At 48.1% G+C, this 18,951-nt stretch overlaps 1 protein-coding gene and 1 long non-coding RNA gene across 14 annotated transcripts in view; one reads left to right on the forward strand and one right to left on the reverse strand.

Annotated features, from left to right (window-relative positions):
- bnc2 (basonuclin 2) overlaps positions 1 to 18,951 on the forward strand; it is a 604,271-nt gene that overhangs the window by 478,944 nt on the left and 106,376 nt on the right. The window lies entirely within an intron of this gene.
- Positions 99 to 13,486, reverse strand: LOC119970051. Its single transcript, XR_005461534.1, has 3 exons — positions 13,126 to 13,486; positions 2,221 to 2,393; positions 99 to 696 (listed from the first exon to the last, which is right to left on the reverse strand). It is a non-coding gene; the product is annotated as an uncharacterized LOC119970051 (long non-coding RNA).

Below are 18,951 nucleotides of genomic sequence, written 5' to 3' on the forward strand. Positions count from 1 at the left end.
GAGGCTGCTGTATGTCACTGTGGTTTGTGACCCCTCACAGCTACCAGAGGGAGGCAGGGTCATCATCATTTCTCTTGCCTTGGATCTTAACTCTGATCCACAGGAATAAATAACCCTGTTTTCGAATCAAGCCGCTGCAGTGCCCAACAATTTCTCCTGCCCCTCCCTTTCACAGTCACAGAGTCTTTGTTTGACACTGTCCGTCTCTTCCTCCCCCTCACATTTTAAACAGTGAAGGTAAATGTTCTTGACGAAATCAGCTGGAAATATTTGATGAGAGTCGTATTTATTATCCATGAATCATTTTATTTCCAGTACGTTGGATTTAAAGAAGACATGACCGCCTTTTCTTAAATCCATGCAGCAAACTGAATATAATATTCCAGCTCAACCTACGGCCAGGCTTTAAATTGAAAGACTTTGAAGCACATGTCAGTAAATCTGATTAGAATATTGTAAAGTGGATGACTCATCTTTTCTACTTGTCCATTGAAGTTCCTTCTTAAAATACCAAGTTAGTTTTTGAAGAAATTATCTAAAGTAAGAAGTGAGAAGGCTGGAATCTGTTCTGGCATCCTGCGACAATTTGAAAGACTTTCTTTACACTCCAGTTAAGCTGACAGAAAAGGGATCTTGTCTTTTTAAAGTCAGCGTGCATAACACCAATTGTCGTGACATCTGGAAGGGTTGTTTTATCTGCAAGCACAGTTATAGACAAATGAAAGCAGACAGATGTAAGGCTGGTGTGGCATATTCGCCTGGAGCACTTATTCGCTGTACATCTTACAGTGTGTCAGAAAGAGGCAGCATTTACAGAATGAAAACGTTCTGTCACATCTGCACACTAACTGCCGAGCTGGCTGTTTAACCCTGTGAAGCAGAAGCAGACAGGCACCCGCTCCTCCACCATTACACTTAGCACCAGCTTTGGCATTAGTGAATGGTAGTGATTAGGCGTGTGCCGTTGTTTCTGTTGGGTAAATGGATACCAGTTCACCCCATGCTGAGTTTCCAGTCTTGTGCTAATCCTGAGATATGCTAAATAGATAGAGGTGTCTCTGGTGAGGGACAGGAACCATGGGCTCGGGGCAACATGTACACATTGGATGAGAATTGAGGATGACCACAACGGAGAGAATCCAGAGTGGGAACAGATGGAAAATAAAATTGTGTACTCTATTAAATCTATTGATTAGTGCTTTTTGTTCTGCAGTTTCCAGAATTCAATGAGAATATATGTAAAACTTACGTTTATGATTTTAAAAAATTCAATGACATGCATTCCTGACATAAGCAACCTGTAATCACAACGTGATTGGTTGACGGTTAGGTGACGTCAGTCTTACTGCCAATCACCTAGCAAGGTGATAGTGGCACTGCATCGACTAACCCATTGTGCATTTGGACAGTGGTAATCTGAGCCCCCTTTCAGCCTGTTCCGCCACTCAGCTCGATCATTGCTGATCGTATCTTAGCTCTATCTTCCCGCTGTGGCTCACTAACCCTTAGTACCTTTGCACAACAAAGGTTTGGCCATCTGGGTTTGGAAAATGCCAACCTCAACAGCTTTTTTGAGGTAAAGAGTTTCCGATTTGCTCGCCCCTTTGTGTGAAGAAGTGCTTCCTGATATCGCCCCTGAATGGTCCCCTTTTCTAGACTGTCTGCATCAGAAGAAATCTATACTCTCCAGCCTTGGGTAAATTCGCCATAGTCCCAGATGTCCATAGGCTGCTTTACCCTTTGAGGTGGTGATTTAACCTGAGGATCACCACACCTCAGGGGAGGGGCGAGGCTGGGGCCTTAATGGATAACCTCTGGCCTATCAACTCCTTCAATCATCTTAAACACCACAATCTTCTATTTTTAGAGAAATCTGTCCCAATTGATGAACAAAACTGTTGGAATAATTTAATAAAATTAAACAGCGAGTGGAGTTTGCACGTTCTCCCCGTGTCTGCGTGGGTTTCCTCCGGGGGCTCCGGTTCCTCCCGTAATCCAAAGATGTGCAGGTTAGGTGGATTGGCCATGCTAATTTGCCCCTTAGTGTCCAAAAAGGTTAGGTGGGGTTACTGGGTTACGGGGATAGGATGGAGGTGTGGGCTTGGGTAGGGTGCTCTTTCCGGGGTGGGTGCAGACGGGATGGGCTGAATGGCCTCCTTCTGCACTCTGGGATTTTATGATAAAAGTTAACAAAGTTGCAACACTGGATCAAATACTTACCTTTAACTGCAACATCCTTAAAGATGTAAAGTACGATGCTATACTGCTGGTGATATAGGGCTGGATTCTTCGGCCACGCTCACTGCAAGATCGCCATGGACGGGACGCGAAACGTGCAACCTCGAGTGGGAACTTTCTGTCGCCAGGCAGATGCAGCCGAAGAATCATAGTTTCTGTTAATTTTCAGAAAGGTTTTGTTAAAGTTTCACCTGAAAACCTTTAGTTAACCTAAATTCACAGAATCTAGGGCAGAGGTTTGTCGCTCAGAGGAATCAAAGTGATGTGTAAAGTTTGATTGGGGTGCAGTGAGAGTTGGTGATTGAACTTCTAATATTCCGAGTCTATATAAATTGAAACAGGAGATGGCGAAATTGATTTTAGAAACATTTGGATTGTTTGTATAATCTGATACTTTGGCTCTAAGTCCACACTCTGATATTGCAGACTGACATGTAATGACTTGTATTTTGCGTTTAGCAGTGAAGAACCTTAACAGTCAACTTGCTGGAAACTTCCGACAGGTTTTTTTATTAGCTTTTCAGCAGCATTTCCTGCGATCCAGAGTTTGGTCCAGCATGGCGCCCTCTACAAGGGATCTGTGGTAGGTGTGATTGATTGACACAGACATTGAAACAGTCTCTCTGGGGTCCCTGTGTTGGAGGTTGAGGGGGGGGGGGGGGGGGGGGGCAAAATGAATCCACCCAAAAACAGGTCTAATTACCACACCCCTATCACTCAGCTACCAATAATCTCCATCAATTAGGATTCCTGCTTAACATTCATTGCTCCCCCCAACTACCTCACACACTTATCACTGTTGCAAGGGTCACAGGTTGCACACACTGCCACCTATTGATCCACAACAGATTGCCCATTCTTACTGACACACATTCTTCTTCCTTGTCGGACAAGTACAGCTAGAGGCAGTGAGAGCTAACTTCGGCACAGCTGAATGTTCACCCCCGTAAGTGTGCCTGAGCACCATGAACATAATTTTGGGCTCGAGAGATACTTGTAATGTCCAAGTAACAGGTGCTGACAAGTTTGTTTCCGCACCCAGAGTGTCTAAACCAGGACAAATAAAGTAGGCAGCATAAGTTAGAATATTTCATCCATTGTAAATTACTGTACAGAAAGAAATATAGGATTTAGAATCACACGATCACAGAATTGTTATGGTGTAGAAGGAGGCTGTCTATCCCATTGTGTCTATACCGGTTCTCCAAATGAATATTATAGCTCAGTGCCATTCCCCTGCCTTTTCGCCATACCTCTGCACATTGTTTCTATTCAAATAATCATTTAGTACCCCCTTGAAAGCCTCGATTGAACCTGCCTCCACCACACTTCCAGGCCCTGCATTCCTGACCCCAACCATTCACTTTGTAAAAATGTTTTTCCTCACATCACATTTGCTGCTTCAGCAAATTACCTTTAATCTGTGCCCCTCTCGTTCTTGATCCTTTTCCGAGCAGGAACAGTTTCTCCCCGTCTACTCTGTCCAGCCCCTCCCTGTCTACTCTGTCCAGCCCCCTCATTATTTTGAACATCTCTATCAAATCTCCTCTCAGCCAGCTTCTCTCCAAGGAGAACAGTCCCAACCTCTCCATTCTATCCTCATCACTGAAGTTTCTCATCCCTGGAATCATTCTTGTGAAGCTCTCCTGCTCTCTCTCCAATGGGTTCACATCCTTCGGATAGTGTAAAGCCCGGACCTGTGCACAATATTCCAGCTGAGGTCTAACTAATGTCTTGTTAAAGTTCACCATTGGGCATGGGCAGCACGGTAGCATAGTGGTTAGCATCAATGCTTCACAGCTCCAGGGTCCCAGGTTCGGTTCCCGGCTGGGTCACTGTCTGTGCGGAGTCTGCACGTCCTCCCCGTGTGTGCGCGGGTTTCCTCCGGGTGCTCCGGTTTCCTCCCACAGTCCAAAAATGTGCGGGTTAGGTGGATTGGCCATGCTAAATTGCCCGTAGTGTCCTAAAAAGTAAGGTTAAGGGGGAGTTGTTGGGTTACGGGTATAGGGTGGATACGTGAGTTTGAGTAGGGTGATCATTGCTCGGCACAACATCGAGGGCCGAAGGGCCTGTTCTGTGCTGTACTGTTCTAAATTCTAAAACCTCCTCGCTCTTGTACTCTGTGCCCTATTAATAAAACCCAGAATACTATAAACTTTGTTATAGCCACCTGTCCTGCCATTTTAATGATCTATGCACATATACACACAGGTCCTTCTGCTCCTGCAATCCTTAAAGAACATTACCCTTCATGTCATATTGACCCTTCATGTTCTTCCTCGCACTTCTCCACATTGAACTTTATCTGCCCCCTATCTGCCCACTCCGCCAACCTCTCTTTGTCCTTTTGAAGTTCTACACTGTCCTCTTCACAGTTTACAATGCTTACAGGTTTTGTGTCATCTGCAACTTTGAAATTGTTCCCTGCACACCAAGATCTAGATCATTAATATACATCAGGAAAAGCAAGGGTCCCAACACCGACCCTTGGGGAACACTGCTACAAACCTTCCTCCAACCCGAAAAATATCTATTGACTGTAACTCTGTGCTTCCTGTTATTCAGCCAATTTTGAATCCGCGTTGCTGCTGGGAATTAAACGAGACGGACCGTCAAGGGGGAAAAAAAATTAATTACATTCTTGCAGGAATGAGACGCCACACTTGTAGAATAAAAGTTTCCATTTCAGACGGGTTGTTTTCAATAATTGAGACCGATCAGAAGATTAGTGATGCGCTTATGCCTGAATGCACCAGCCATAACTTTGTGATATTTAGTTGGTAGCTAGTGGCCAGATACCACAGCTTTGCATCCTTAAGTGGATTTTAGTGATGAGTTGATTGGTGAGGTTCGTTACAGTGTAGTTTATGGAGCAGCAGGAAAACGCAGACTCCAATCTCTGGGTTTTTCCATTTTAACTGCTTATTTGCAGACTCTGGATGTCGCTGTCCAATTTATTCTCTAATATCTGTGAGCTCTGATACCAAGTTCAGGCCCATCAGTCTATTAGAAAAGTATCCCTCTAATATTTTAGTGGAAATATTAATGTACTTGTTTTAAATGGGTTAAAATACCAGAGAGGACAAGAATTCAAGTAAATGCATCAAGCTCCAGCAACTCGCAGCACAGAACTGTCGTGAAGGAAATTTAATAATGTTAAATGTAAAAATATTACACATAGGTCAAAGAAATGTGAGACATAACTATGTATTAAAAAAGGCAAAATTAGCACAGGGAGATGTGGGAAGAAGCCGAGGAGCATTAACAGCATAATAGTCATAACAGAAGTTAGGCTAAATCCTTAACAAAACCACACTTAGTGTGGTTAGTTACTTGTGTATTGGAAAGATGTTTGAGATAGACCTCAAAAATTGATCTCAAGTGTGAAGGAAATGAATAATAAGAAAATGTTGGTGAAAGTTGAGCTTTACAGTGGAGGAAGGAGGAACTCAATGGGGTTACCTCAGTGAAGTATATAAAATATTAAATACTATAGATAAGCAAATCCAGATTGCCACTTCAAACTCTACCACTAGAGTCGGACCAGATGATCTGAATGGAAATGAGAGAAAGCAAAATTTCTAACAGGAGACCAGTCTAACCTCATTACTCAGGGGCTGGTTTAGCACAGGGCTAAATCGCTGACTTTGAAAGCAGACCAAGGCAGTACGGTTCAATTTCCGTACCAGCCTCCCCGAACAGGCGCCGGAATGTGGTGACTAGGGGCTTTTCACAGTAACTTCATTTGAAGCCTGGGGCAGCACGGTAGCATGGTGGTTAGCATCAATACTTCACAGCTCCAGGGTCCCAGGTTCGATTCCCGGCTGGGTCACTGTCTGTGTGGAGTCTGCATGTCCTCCCCGTGTGTGCGTGGGTTTTCTCCGGGTGCTCCGGTTTCCTCCCACAGTCCAAAGATGTGCGGGTTAGGTGGATTGGCCATGCTAAATTGCCCGTAGTGTCCTAAAAAGTAAGGTTAAGGGGGGTTGTTGGGTTACTGGTATAGGGTGGATACGTGGGCTTGAGTAGGGTGATCATTGCTCGGCACAACATCGAGGGCCGAAGGGCCTGTTCTGTGCTGTACTGTTCTAAAAAAAAAAGCCTACTTGTTACAATAAGCGATTTTCATTCATTTCATTTCACTCGAGAAGTATAAATATTTGGAGTAATCTATGATGCTGTATAATGGAGGTGAAAATATTGGGGTTTGCAAGTCCAGTTCAATGCCATGGTGGGAGAGTTGATGAAGAAGGACCAAGTTTAATAGATTGAATGGTTTTTTTTCTCAGCCTAGACTATTGATGTATTCTCATTGTCAGCTTTTCAACTCTTCAGACTAAGCTAAAAATAATTGTGTGGAGTCCAGTCCATTGTAAGAAAGAAGGATTTAAACCATTTATGGATTATGTACGTATTTGTGTTCACCAGGACTTTTTAAATTTCAAAAGCCGCTCGTGCATTAGTTGCTTCATTACTTCATGCACTGGGACATCAGGAAACCAAAATAGGCAGTAAATCCAGTAGTTGGATATTCAGGATGAAGTTTGCAAAAATGTGTTGCTGGTTTAATATATCACAACTTGCTGACTTAGATTGCGAAGAGGAACAAGATGATGAATTCTCTGTGGGCTGCAACCCACTGCTGCTTATCATCAAATCTCTTGCATGTTCACACTGGAACTTTCACTATTTTGTGCTGTTGAATTGCACAAGTTGAGCTACTTCAATTGAACAGAATCGGTTTTAAACATCTCTCAATCTTGTTACAATATCGGGGAACAGATTTGAAATAATGGACGTGGAAGCCCTCATTTTAACTGGTAACTGGTTGGGGTTTGGCTGATGGATTGGGAGGGGGGAGGGTGTTTGGAGGTGAGAGGGTGAGAGAGACGGGGGGGGGGGGGGGGGGGGGGGGGGCCTGGGCAGGGGACACTCACGGTTTCTTTTGGGACCCCAACCGCAAGGAGCCTGTTTAAAAAAAATAACAAATATAAGAAATTTAAACTAACATAGGGCTTTTTGTGCTCCCCTCATGTCCAACAATGAAAATTACTGCTGTAATTAGCATCAAATTACATCAGAATTCACATTTGTCAATGAATGTGAATTTTCTTTTTAAAAAATATTTCATTCAAATTTAAAATTTTCACATTTTAACAATTAAACAGATAAAACACATAAATTAAACACATAACATTTACAAAATAAAACAAACTCCAAATAAACCATCCGCCCCCCCCCCCCCCTCCCACCCCCCCACCTCCCCTACCCTCTAGCAATTGGCTGCAACCAGCTCCCCAAAATGCAGTACAAATAAACCCTGCCTCTTGTGGAATCCCTCATTCCCTCCCCCCCACCCCAGAGCAAATACAAGAATTCCATTCGCTCGCCCACCATACTAAGGCACAGTCTGAAGAAACTGACCACCACCCCAACAGGACCAGCCTGACAGCGATCAACGAGGCAAAAGCTGTGACATCTGCCCCTGCTCCTGTCTGCCGTTCCGGCAAGTCCGACATCCAGGGGTCTGGGCTTTAAGTCCCACATGTAGAATTGCCGACATGGTGCGAAAGAACGACCCCTGATACCTTTCCAACATCGGGCACGTGTACGTGAATCCTGATTTTAAATCGTATTGAGGGTCCCCCTTGGTCCTGTGACCAGCAGAACCAACTCTGCCTGAAACACACCTGTTAAAATGGGACAAGACCTAAACGGGAATACTGCAGGAAGTTCTTCACTGCCAATTTGGTCGCCTATCTCCACCTCATTCCAATGGGCTAGATGTTGTGTTACAATTATTCCATGGGTAACAATGTGTACCCCCGATATTCAGTGTGATGCGGGTATCACCACCAGCATGGAAGGTTAACTCGTACACAATGGTGTCTCTTTCAAATACTTCAAATCCTCCCAAACTTGGCGATTACTCAGCTATGGTAAATGTGTGAGAATAGCAGGAGCTGAGTAATAATCCAAAGGCAAACCTTCAGTAAAACATGGCCTGAAAGACCCAAAGAAAATTCTATTTAATTAACAAATAATCAGAAAATTCACTACAAGCTTCTGAATTTAAATAATCCAAATGATGGCAAAACTCCGTTGCTAACTTGTGCTGTTGAACAACACTGAGAAGTAACTAAATGCATAAGACAAGGAGCACTTTGTAATCTTCAATTAATGGAGCAATTGCTGGCATGGTTGGTATTCCTGTCTCCAAACCAGAGTGGGTTTCCACCCCACTCTAACACAATGACACTTCAAGGTAAAATTCAATGTATTTTTAAAAAGTTCTTATTAGTTTAGCGTTGGGGGAAGATGATGACTTTCACCGTCTCTTTTTACAAAAGATATTAAAGCTTTAATTCATCAATCAGGCATGAAGATTTATTGCAACATTTTAATAGGATATTTAAAATGATATACTCTTTGGTAAATGTTATTGGAAGCCAGGCTTCAAATGAAATGCGGCACAGCATAAAGAGAGCCATCAAAGGTGTTGTGGAAATCAAAGTGAAGTGTAGCTGAGACTAGTATACTGGCGGAAACTTGCTCACCAACTACTGTATGTGGCTGTCAGGCTCTGACTGTCCCATATCTGCCTTTCTGTGGTCAATATAATGGTTTATTGACCAGTGAGTGGATTTATGGTTAAGGCAATACTACGGGCAGACTGTGTGTAGTGAAATCCTTCAAATGGTTGACACTGGGTTATAAATCGTTCGACAGGATAGTAAATATTTATAACCTACCTTAGAAGAGATGGATTTAAGGTTCCCCCTTTTTTTTTAACTCGCTTGTTTAACTAGTATAATGCTCCCTCCATGTATAACAATGGCTATTATATACCAGAAGTGGTCTGTTGATGTCAGATCATACTATCTGATTCAAGGCCCTGAATCCTGTCGCCCGATTGATGGCAAATGCTGAGGTGTTAGTCCCTATTCAGGAGGCAGTGACATTGCAACTTCCAAGGATCCAAATCCAGGGATTCCGGTGTTGTGCTGTTCCTGAATGCCCATCACTTGCAGCTGTCATTAAGATGTAAACACTCCCATCTCCCTGGCACATGCCCGCTGAGAGGAGGATGGGGTGGGCCATGTTGCTACTGGCAGCTTGTCCCAGACTGGCCAGCAGTAGCTCATTCAGAGGGGGGTCCTCGAGTGAGGAGCAAAATCTGAGAGTGGGGGGAGGTGCAGGAAGGATGGAGTGGGTGAGGGGGTCAGTGATATGGGGGTGATGGGGGGTCAGTGATAGGGGGTGATGGGGGGGTCAGTGACATGGGGGGTCAGTGATATGGGGGGTCAGTGATATGGGGGTGATGGGGGGTCAGTGATATGGGGGTGATGGGGGGTCAGTGATAGGGGGTGATGGGGGGGTCAGTGACATGGGGGGTCAGTGATATTGGGGTGATGGGGGGGGTCAGTGATATGGGGGTGATGGGGGGTCAGTGATAGGGGGTGATGGGGGGGTCAGTGATATGGGGTGATGGGGGGTCAGTGATATGGGGGTGATGGCGGGTCAATGATATGGGGGTGATGGGGAGTGTCAGTGATATGGGGGGGTCAGGGTGATGGGGGGTCAATGATATGGGGGGGGGTCAGGGATATGGGGGGTAATGGTGGGGTCAGGGTGATGAGGGGTCAGTGATATGGGGGTGATGGTGGGGGGGTCAGTGATATGGGGGGTGATGGGGGTCAGTGATATGGGGGTGATGGGGGGGTCTGTGATAGGGGGGTGATGGGGGGGTCAGTGATACGGGGGTGATGGGGGGTCAGTGATATGGGGGTGCTGGTGGGGGGTCAGTGATATGGGGGTGATGGGGGGTCAGTGATATGGGGGTGATGGGGGGTCAGTGATATGGGGGTGATGGGGGTCAGTGATATGGGGGTGATGGGGGGTCAGTGATATGGGGGTGATGGGGGGTCAGTGATATGGGGGTGATGGGGATCAGTGATATGGGGGTGATGGAGGGTCAGTGATATGGGGGTGATGGGGGGGTCAGTGATATGGGGGTGATGGGGGGTCAGTGATATGGGGTTGATGGGGGGTCAGTGATATGGGGGTGATGGGGGTCAGTGATATGGGGGTGATGGGGTATCAGTGATATGGGGGTGATGGGGGGGTCAGTGATATTGGGGTGATGGTGGGGGGGTCAGTGATATGGGGGTGATGGGGGGGTCAGTGATACGGGGTGATGGGGGGTCAGTGATATGGGGGTGATGGGGGGTCAGTGATATGGGGGTGATGGGGCGTCAGTGATATGGGGGGGTGATGGGGGAGTCAGTGATATGGGGGTGATGGGGGTCAGTGATATGGGGGTGATGGGGTATCAGTGATATGGGGGTGATGGGGGGGGTCAGTGATATTGGGGTGATGGTGGGGGGGTCAGTGATATGGGGGTGATGGGGGGTCAGTGATATGGGGGTGATGGGGGTCAGTGATATGGGGGTGATGGGGGGTCAGTGATATGGGGGTGATGGGGGTCAGTGATATGGGGGTGATGGGGGGTCAGTGATATGGGGGTGATGGGGGGTCAGTGATATGGGGGGGTGATGGGGGGGGTCAGTGATATGGGGGTGATGGGGGTCAGTGATATGGGGATGATGGGGGTATCAGTGATATGGGGGTGATGGGGGGGTCAGTGATATGGGGGGTGATGGTGGGGGGGTCAGTGATATGGGGGTGATGGTGGGGGGGTCAGTGATATGGGGGTGATGGTGGGGGGTCAGTGATATGGGGGGTGATGGGGGGTCAGTGATATGGGGGTGATGGGGGGTCAGTGATATGGGGGTCAGTGATATGGGGGTGATGGGGTATCAGTGATATGGGGGTGATGGGGGGGGTCAGTGATATTGGGGGTGATGGTGGGGGGGTCAGTGATATGGGGGTGATGGGGGGGTCAGTGATATGGGGGTGATGGGGGGTCAGTGATATGGGGGTGATGGGGCGTCAGTGATATGGGGGGGGGTGATGGGGCGTCAGTGATATGGGGGGGGTGATGGGGGGTTCAGTGATATGGGGGTGATGGGGGGGTCAGTGATATGGGGGTGATGGGGGGGTCAGTGATATGGGGGTGATGGGGGGGTCAGTGATATGGGGGTGATGGGGGGGTCAGTGATATGGGGGGTGATGGTGTGTCAGTGATATAGGGGGTGATGGGGCGTCAGTGATATGGGGTGATGGGGGGTCAGTGATATGGGGTGATGGGGGGTCAGTGATATGGGGGTGATGGGAGTGTCAGTGATATGGGGGAGATGGGGGAATCAGTGATATGGGGGTGATGGGGTGTCAGTGATATGGGGGTGATGGGGGGTCAGTGATATGGGGTGATGGGGGGTCAGTGATATGGGGGTGATGGGGGGTCAGTGATATGGGAGTGATGGGAGGTCAGTGATATGGGGGGATGGGGGAATCAGTGATATGGGGGGATGGGGGAATTAGCGATATGAGGGGTGATGGGGGGTCAGTGATATAGGGGGTGATGGGGGGTCAGTGATATGGGGGGGTCAGTGATATGGGGGATGGGGGAATCAGTGATATGGGGGTGATGGGGGGGCAGTGATATGGGGGTGATGGGGGGTCAGTGATATGGGGGTGATGGGGGGGTCAGTGATATGGGGGTGATGGGGGGGGTCAGTGATATGGGGGTGATGGGGGTCAGTGATATGGGGGTGATGGGGGGGTCAGTGATATGGGGGTGATGGGGGTCAGTGATATGGGGTGATGGCGTATCAGTGATATGGGGGAGATGGGGGAATCAGTGATATGGGGGTGATGGGGTGTCAGTGATATAGGGGGTAATGGGGTGTCAGTGATATGGGGGGGTCAGTGATATAGGGGGTGATGGGATGTCAGTGATATGGGGGCTGATGGGGTGTCAGTGATATAGGGGGTGATGGGGTGTCAGTGATATGGGGGCTGATGGGGGGTCAGTGATATAGGGGGTAATGGGGTGTCAGTGAATAGCCTGTCGATATTCCCCCTGCTGGATGAGCTTTGGCCAACTGATGTGAGATCCCTGTGGAAATGGGAGAAGGAATGGGCAGGCCTTTGCTCCCACTTCTCCACCAAATCCTACAGAATCCCAGCCAGTGAACTTGACAACTTTGCATAGATCTTGCAACGTAATCTATCAAACTAACTGGCCTGACGCAGGATAGGTGCCATTAACCATTAGGCAGATACCCAGGATGGGTTTTATTCACCACCTCTCCAGCCCCTGGTTACTGTATTTGAAATCTTCCATTGCTATCCGGAGTGAGAGTAATTGAAACTGAACAAACCATAACCCCTTCCAGTTGACTTCGCACCACCTGGGAAGCTTTGTCAGCTTTGAGTGAGGACAACACACCACTGACAATATGCCAATTTTACAGAACTGCAGTTCCCGAACACATCAAGATTCTCAGATCAGATCCCGCTAAGGAGTATTGGGCCACATGTTTAATACTCAAAACGGTTTTGATGAATAAATACCAAATATGTGTGCTTTCAAGGCAATTACTGAGCGGAGCGTCGGCAATTTTCCAGCTGGTGGATGTGGAAGAGGCAAATCATCAGAGAGTTAGAATTATCTGTGCCTGTTTTTCAACATCTGCCAGCAGTGGGCAATAAGTTCTCGGTCTGGGAACAGAACCTTGAGCTAATTTTCAACCAGAAAGCAGAGGGCAGATTAATGGGTCCAGTGCCCACCCCATGTTGCTGCTTTCCTAGAGCAGGTGGCTCTGCATTGTAACTGCTCCCTGCTGACATTGAACCCACCCAGACTGCTTTCCCGGCCGTGCCAGCAGTCTCCAAGGTGCTCCGCCCCATTTTTCCTCTTGGACCCCAAAATACCTGGTACAAACTGGGCTGGCAGAGCGGTAACCTCGCCCTCCACCACCTTACCCTGTGGCGCACCATGAAGATACTCCTGCTCCAGCAGTTCTTTCCTTCTCGCCCCACTCCTAGTCTCTGGATCCACCCACCAACCACAGCAGAGGGGTAAAACCTTCCGCCAGGCGCTCCTGCACCTCCTGCGCTCAAATACTTCGCCTTCCGGGTGGAGAAAAGACTGAAAAACCCGTCTTGAGTGGGAGCCACCAAGTGTGCGACTGTGCACTCCATGGCTGCCGCAGGAAGTTTCCTAATTATGTCTCTTGGATGCTATTGTAGTATTTAAATTCTGAATGGTGGGCTGCTTCCTGGCCCCCGTTGCCTAGGACACTGCTCTGCACATTTTGTCGTCATGGTACTGTGCAGTGATATAACAAAGAACAATACAGCACAGGAACAGGCCCTTCGGCCCTCCAGGCCTGTACCGGTAACTTTGTACTTCAGTAACAAAGTCAAGCGGAACAGTAACAATATGATGATCCATCGCCCTATCGAACTGTGCTCCCCCTTTTTTTCGTTTTATAAAGTAAAAACCTGTGCCATTTCATTTCTGACATATTTCACTGTGGCTCTGGTGGATGATCTGTGTTATTATTTCACCTTGACTTATTATTAAAGAATTCTGTGTCAATTTCAATTGAAATGACACCAGCTGTAACACCAGCAGACCATGTACATGACAACTCTTCCAACACAAATGCTTCCTTCTTTGATTCTTAGCTGTCAGCTCATTGAGAAGTGAAAGAATCAGGCTTCGGAGCTGGGAGTGCGGGAAGTCAGGTTGGTATTGATCTGTGTACTGCTAAATAGCTGATGTCTGACGAGGTAGATGCACCATGTGGGAGCTATGTCACACTAACCTGAGAAGATCCAAGGTCGATCCCTGCTTTGTATTGAGATGGATGATCTCAAGTAGGTCAACAGTGGGGTCATGACCATTGACCTCAATGTGGCTGGATTCGAGAGAGCAAATGTCAACAAGGATGGCTGTTCTTCCCCCTGTCCAGTGCCCCCCCCCCCCCCCCCTCCAGAGGTGCCAGCAAGTAAGCTGGATGTCAAGTGAAGACATGATGATTGCAATGTGTTTGGATTTCAAAAATAAATTCAAGAAGGTGTCACATAAAACATTACCGCATGAAATACGAGATTGTGGTGTTAGGGGTAATATATTAGCATGGACAGAGGATTGGCTAACTAACAGGAAACAGAATCAGGATAAATGGGTCATTTTCAGGATAGCAAACTGGAGTGGAGTGCCGCAGAAATCATTACTGGGCCTCCACTATTTACAATCTTTACCAATGACTTGGGTGAAGTGACAGACTGTATTGTAGCCATATTTGTGGCTGATACAGAGATAGGACAGATTGTGGTGAGGGGTGCAGAAAGAGGCTGCAAAGAGTTATAGACGGGTTAAGTGAGGGAGGCGGTGACATTGTGGTATGGTCACTGAACTAGCAAATCAGAGACCCAGGGTAATGCTCTGGGGACCCAGGTTCAAATCCTGCCACTGCAGATGGTGAAATTTGAATTCAATAAAAATCTGGAACTAAAAGTGTACTGATGGCCATGAAACCATTGTCAATTGTCGTAAAAACCCATCTGGTTCACTAATATCCTTTAGGGAAGGAAATCTGTTGTCCTTACCCGGTCTGGCCTACATTTGACTCCAGACGCACAGCAGTGTGATCGACTCTTAACTGCTCTCCCGAGGACAATTGGGGACAGGTAATAAATGCCGGCCACATCCCATAAACAACCAAAAAAAAAATAAGTGGGGAAAAATTTGGCAGATGGAGTATAATGTAGGACAAATGTATTGGCCGCGATTTAACTAAATGGGAACAAAGTCCCACAGCGAGTGAGTTAAACTGCATGTTTCCCAGCACTCATAGCGGTGAGACACTCAACGCTGTCTCAGAGGCTGGTTTAGCACAGGGCTAAATCGCTGGCTTTAAAGGCAGACCAGCAGCACGGTTCAATTCCCGTACCAGCCTCCCCAAACAGGTGGAAAGCTCAGTTTTCTGAACTCAGTTCTGGGTTCTGTACTCAGTGGCTCAGCTCGCCAGACTGCACAATGCAGCCAGAGAGAGGATGTCATTTTTAAATGGCGTCTCAATCTCTCAATACAGCGACATGACCTCTGACCTCTGCAGAATCCACGAGCCGGGTTGATCCTGGGAATGGGCCTCCCAGCTTCTATCAGCCAGGTTGCACCGCACGCGCGCATTGCTTTTCAGGTGCAACATGGCCGTTCGATCTCTCCCATGGTTTTTCATTTGGCAGGAAGAAAGTAGGAAAGTGGAATATTACTTAAATGGTGAGAGACTACATCATTCTGCTGTGCAGAGGGTTTGGTGTGTCCAGGTACGTGAATCACAGGAAGTTAATATGCAGCTACTGCAAAAAGCAGTTAGGAAAGCTAGACGAAAGCTGGTGCTTATTGCAAAAGGGATAGAGTATAAAAGTAGGGAGGTCTTGCTGCAGCTATTCAGGGCATTGGAGAGACCCCACCAACAATACTGCGGACAGCTTTGGGCTACTTCAGGGGCACACTTGCATTGGAAGCATTTCAGAGAAGGTGCATTAGGCTGGGGTGAAAGGGTTGTCTTGGGAGGAATGGTTGAACAGGTTGGGCCAAGATTCATTGGAGTTTAGAAGAACGAGAAATTGTTTCATTGAAACATTTACGACTGTGGGAGAGCTTGACAAAGTCGGTGCAAGAGGATGGTTTCCGTTCTGGAAAATCGAGAACACAAGGCCACATTTTACAGCACCAGGTTAAAGTCCAACAAGTTTGTTTGGAATCACTAGCTTTCAGACCACAGCTCCTTCCTTCCCTCCGAAAGCTAGTGATTCTAAACAAACTTGTTGGACTTTAACCTGGTGTTGTAAGACTTCTTACTGTGCTCACCCCAGTTGGTATCTCCACATCACATTTTATTAGTAAGTGGTGTTACCTTTCAGACGAAGATGGGGAGGAATGCGTTCTCTGAGGATTGTTAGTCTGCGGAATTCTCGGGGAGCAGTGGCCACTGGACCATTGAATATATTCCAGACTGAGTTGGCCAGGTTTTTGATCGACAAGGGAGATCAGGATTATGGGGGGGAAGAGGCAGCAAAGTGGAGTTGAAGCCACAATTGGATCAGCCATGATCTTATCGAATGGCGGAGCAGACTTGTGCAGCCAAATATTTGTGTGCTTTGGGGGAATGCCGGCCCCCATGGTGGAATAGCCTTCTGATTCTCACCAGCCAGGGTCACACAGGAATAAATGAGAGCTTGCAGGAGACACCGCTATCCCAAACATCTGAAGTTTGGTTGCTTGAGTTTCTAACCTGTGTTCCGGGAATATGACATGAGGATACTGTGGCTTTAAGTGGCAGGCAAGAATTGGGCAGGGTATTATGGTCCTCAGGAGCTGACAGTATGAAGTATCTTGAAATTGAAGCTTTTATTTTCCTGTTGGTGGCAGAGTGAAAGTGTGTGTGTGTCTATAAACTTCTGGAACATTATCGTCCAATTAACCTGGGATTTCTGAATCTTGTTCATTTTTCACAGCAGCCTCTAATAGCTGCTGCTGCTGCTGCTAATCCCCTTCGAGTGCTTTCTTTATTCACATCTGAGAGCCCCTAGAAGGAATTTTTTTTATTGAGTGGAGATGTTTTTTGTGCATCAAAGAGAGTGGGAGAGGGAGGGCAATTTCAGTTTTACATGCTGTTAAAGCCGGAATGGAGATGGGGGAACGGTAATCGCAGATGTACAGGCAAATGGCCATTTGTACCTGTGAGCATCAAAAAGCCGCCCTCAAATGGATGGTCCCAGCTTTAATTGCACGAGTTCACAGGCAGCTGCTGATTTAGATGTACCTGGCCCACTGGAGACTCGAAGCCCTGTTGTACCTTTGCAATGGCTTTTCACTTAAAACCACCATTTGCGCTTCATTGGGTCCATCACCCAGTGCTTTTCCCCTGTCCTTGTGTTTTGTTCTTTCAGCTGTATTTCTATCTTTCTTCCTCCAATGAACATGTATTTTCGATGCTACCTGATTAAAGGAGACTGCTAGCTTCCCGTGTGTTTTGCTTTCATTTTAAAAATAATCCACACCATGTTTACATAACTATTGCACGTGAGGAAAATGGTCCATAAACTGGAGACCAGGCATCCATTAAACTTATCCCACACAAACAAACCATTCAGCCCAGACATTCTGTGCTCGTGTTTATACCCCACATAATCGCCATATCCTTCTGTTTCCTCATGTATTTCTCCAGCTTTCTCCCCGAAATTTATCTTACACTGTTCGCCCCATCACTCCCTGTGGGCAGCGAACCCCACATTCTCACCACTCCCTGTGGGGAGTGAGCCCCACATTCTCACCACTCCCTGTGGGGAGCGAACCCCACATTCTCACCACTCCCTGTGGGGAGTGAGCCCCACATTCTCACCACTCCCTGTGGGGAGTGAGCCCCACATTCTCACCACCCCCTGGGCAGCGAACCCCACATTCTCACCACTCCCTGTAGGGAGTGAGCCCCACATTCTCACCACCCCCTGGGCAGCGAACCCCACATTCTCACCACTCCCTGGGCAGCGAACCCCACATTCTCACCACTCCCTGTAGGGAGTGAGCCCCACATTCTCACCACTCCCTGTGGGGAGTGAGCCCCACATTCTCACCACTCCCTGTGGGGAGTGAGCCCCACATTCTCACCACTCCCTGTGGGGAGTGAGCCCCACATTGTCACCACTCCCTGGGGGCAGCGAACCCCACATTCTCACCATTCCCTGTGGGGAGTGAGCCCCACATTCTCACCACTCCCTGTGGGGAGTGAGCCCCACATTCTCACCACTCCCTGTGGGGAGTGAACCCCACATTCCCACCACTCCCTGTGGGGAGTGAGCCCCACATTCTCACCACTCCCTGTGGGCAGCGAACCCCACATTCTCACCACTCCCTGTGGGGAGTGAACCCCACATTCCCACCACTCCCTGTGGGGAGTGAGCCCCACATTCTCACCACTCCCTGTGGGCAGCAAACCCCACATTCTCACCACTCCCTGTGGGGAGTGAGCCCCACATTCTCACCACTCCCTGGGGCAGCGAACCCCACATTCCCACCACTCCCTGGGGGCAGCGAACCCCACATTCTCACCACTCCCTGTGGGGAGTGAGCCCCACATTCTCACCACTCCCTGTGGGGAGTGAGCCCCGCATTCTCACCACTCCCCGTGGGGAGTGAGCCCCACATTCTCACCACTCCCTGGGGCAGCGAACCCCACATTCTCACCACTCCCTGTGGGGAGTGAACCCCACATTCTCACCATTCCCTGGGGCAGCGAACCCCACATTCTCACCACTCCCTGTGGGGAGTGAACCCCACATTCTCACCACTCCCTGTGGGGGGTGAGCCCCACATTCTCACCACTCCCTGTGGGGAGTGAGCCCCACATTCTCACCACTCCCTGTGGGGAGTGAGCCCCACATTCTCACCATTCCCTGGGGCAGTGAACCCCACATTCTCACCACTCCCTGTGGGGAGTGAGCCCCACATTCTCACCACTCCCTGTGGGGAGTGAGCCCCACATTCTCACCACTCCCTGGGCAGCGAACCCCACATTCTCACCACCCGTCCTCCTGAATTCCCGATTGGATTTATTGGTGACCTTCTCTGGTTGAAAGGTCAGTGCTGCCCCTCGCTTGCCCCGCCTGTGAGTTGTGGAAGAGAATGCGAATCGCAACAACCGCCGATCGTCCCAAGATCCGCTCATCAGTAAGAAGGAAATTGAATGCAGCTGAATGTGAATGGCCGTTCTCATTCCAGCAGGGTGCAGTCAG

This window comes from Scyliorhinus canicula, chromosome 8 (assembly GCF_902713615.1).
Source record: "Scyliorhinus canicula chromosome 8, sScyCan1.1, whole genome shotgun sequence".
Lineage (NCBI taxonomy): Eukaryota > Metazoa > Chordata > Chondrichthyes > Carcharhiniformes > Scyliorhinidae > Scyliorhinus > Scyliorhinus canicula.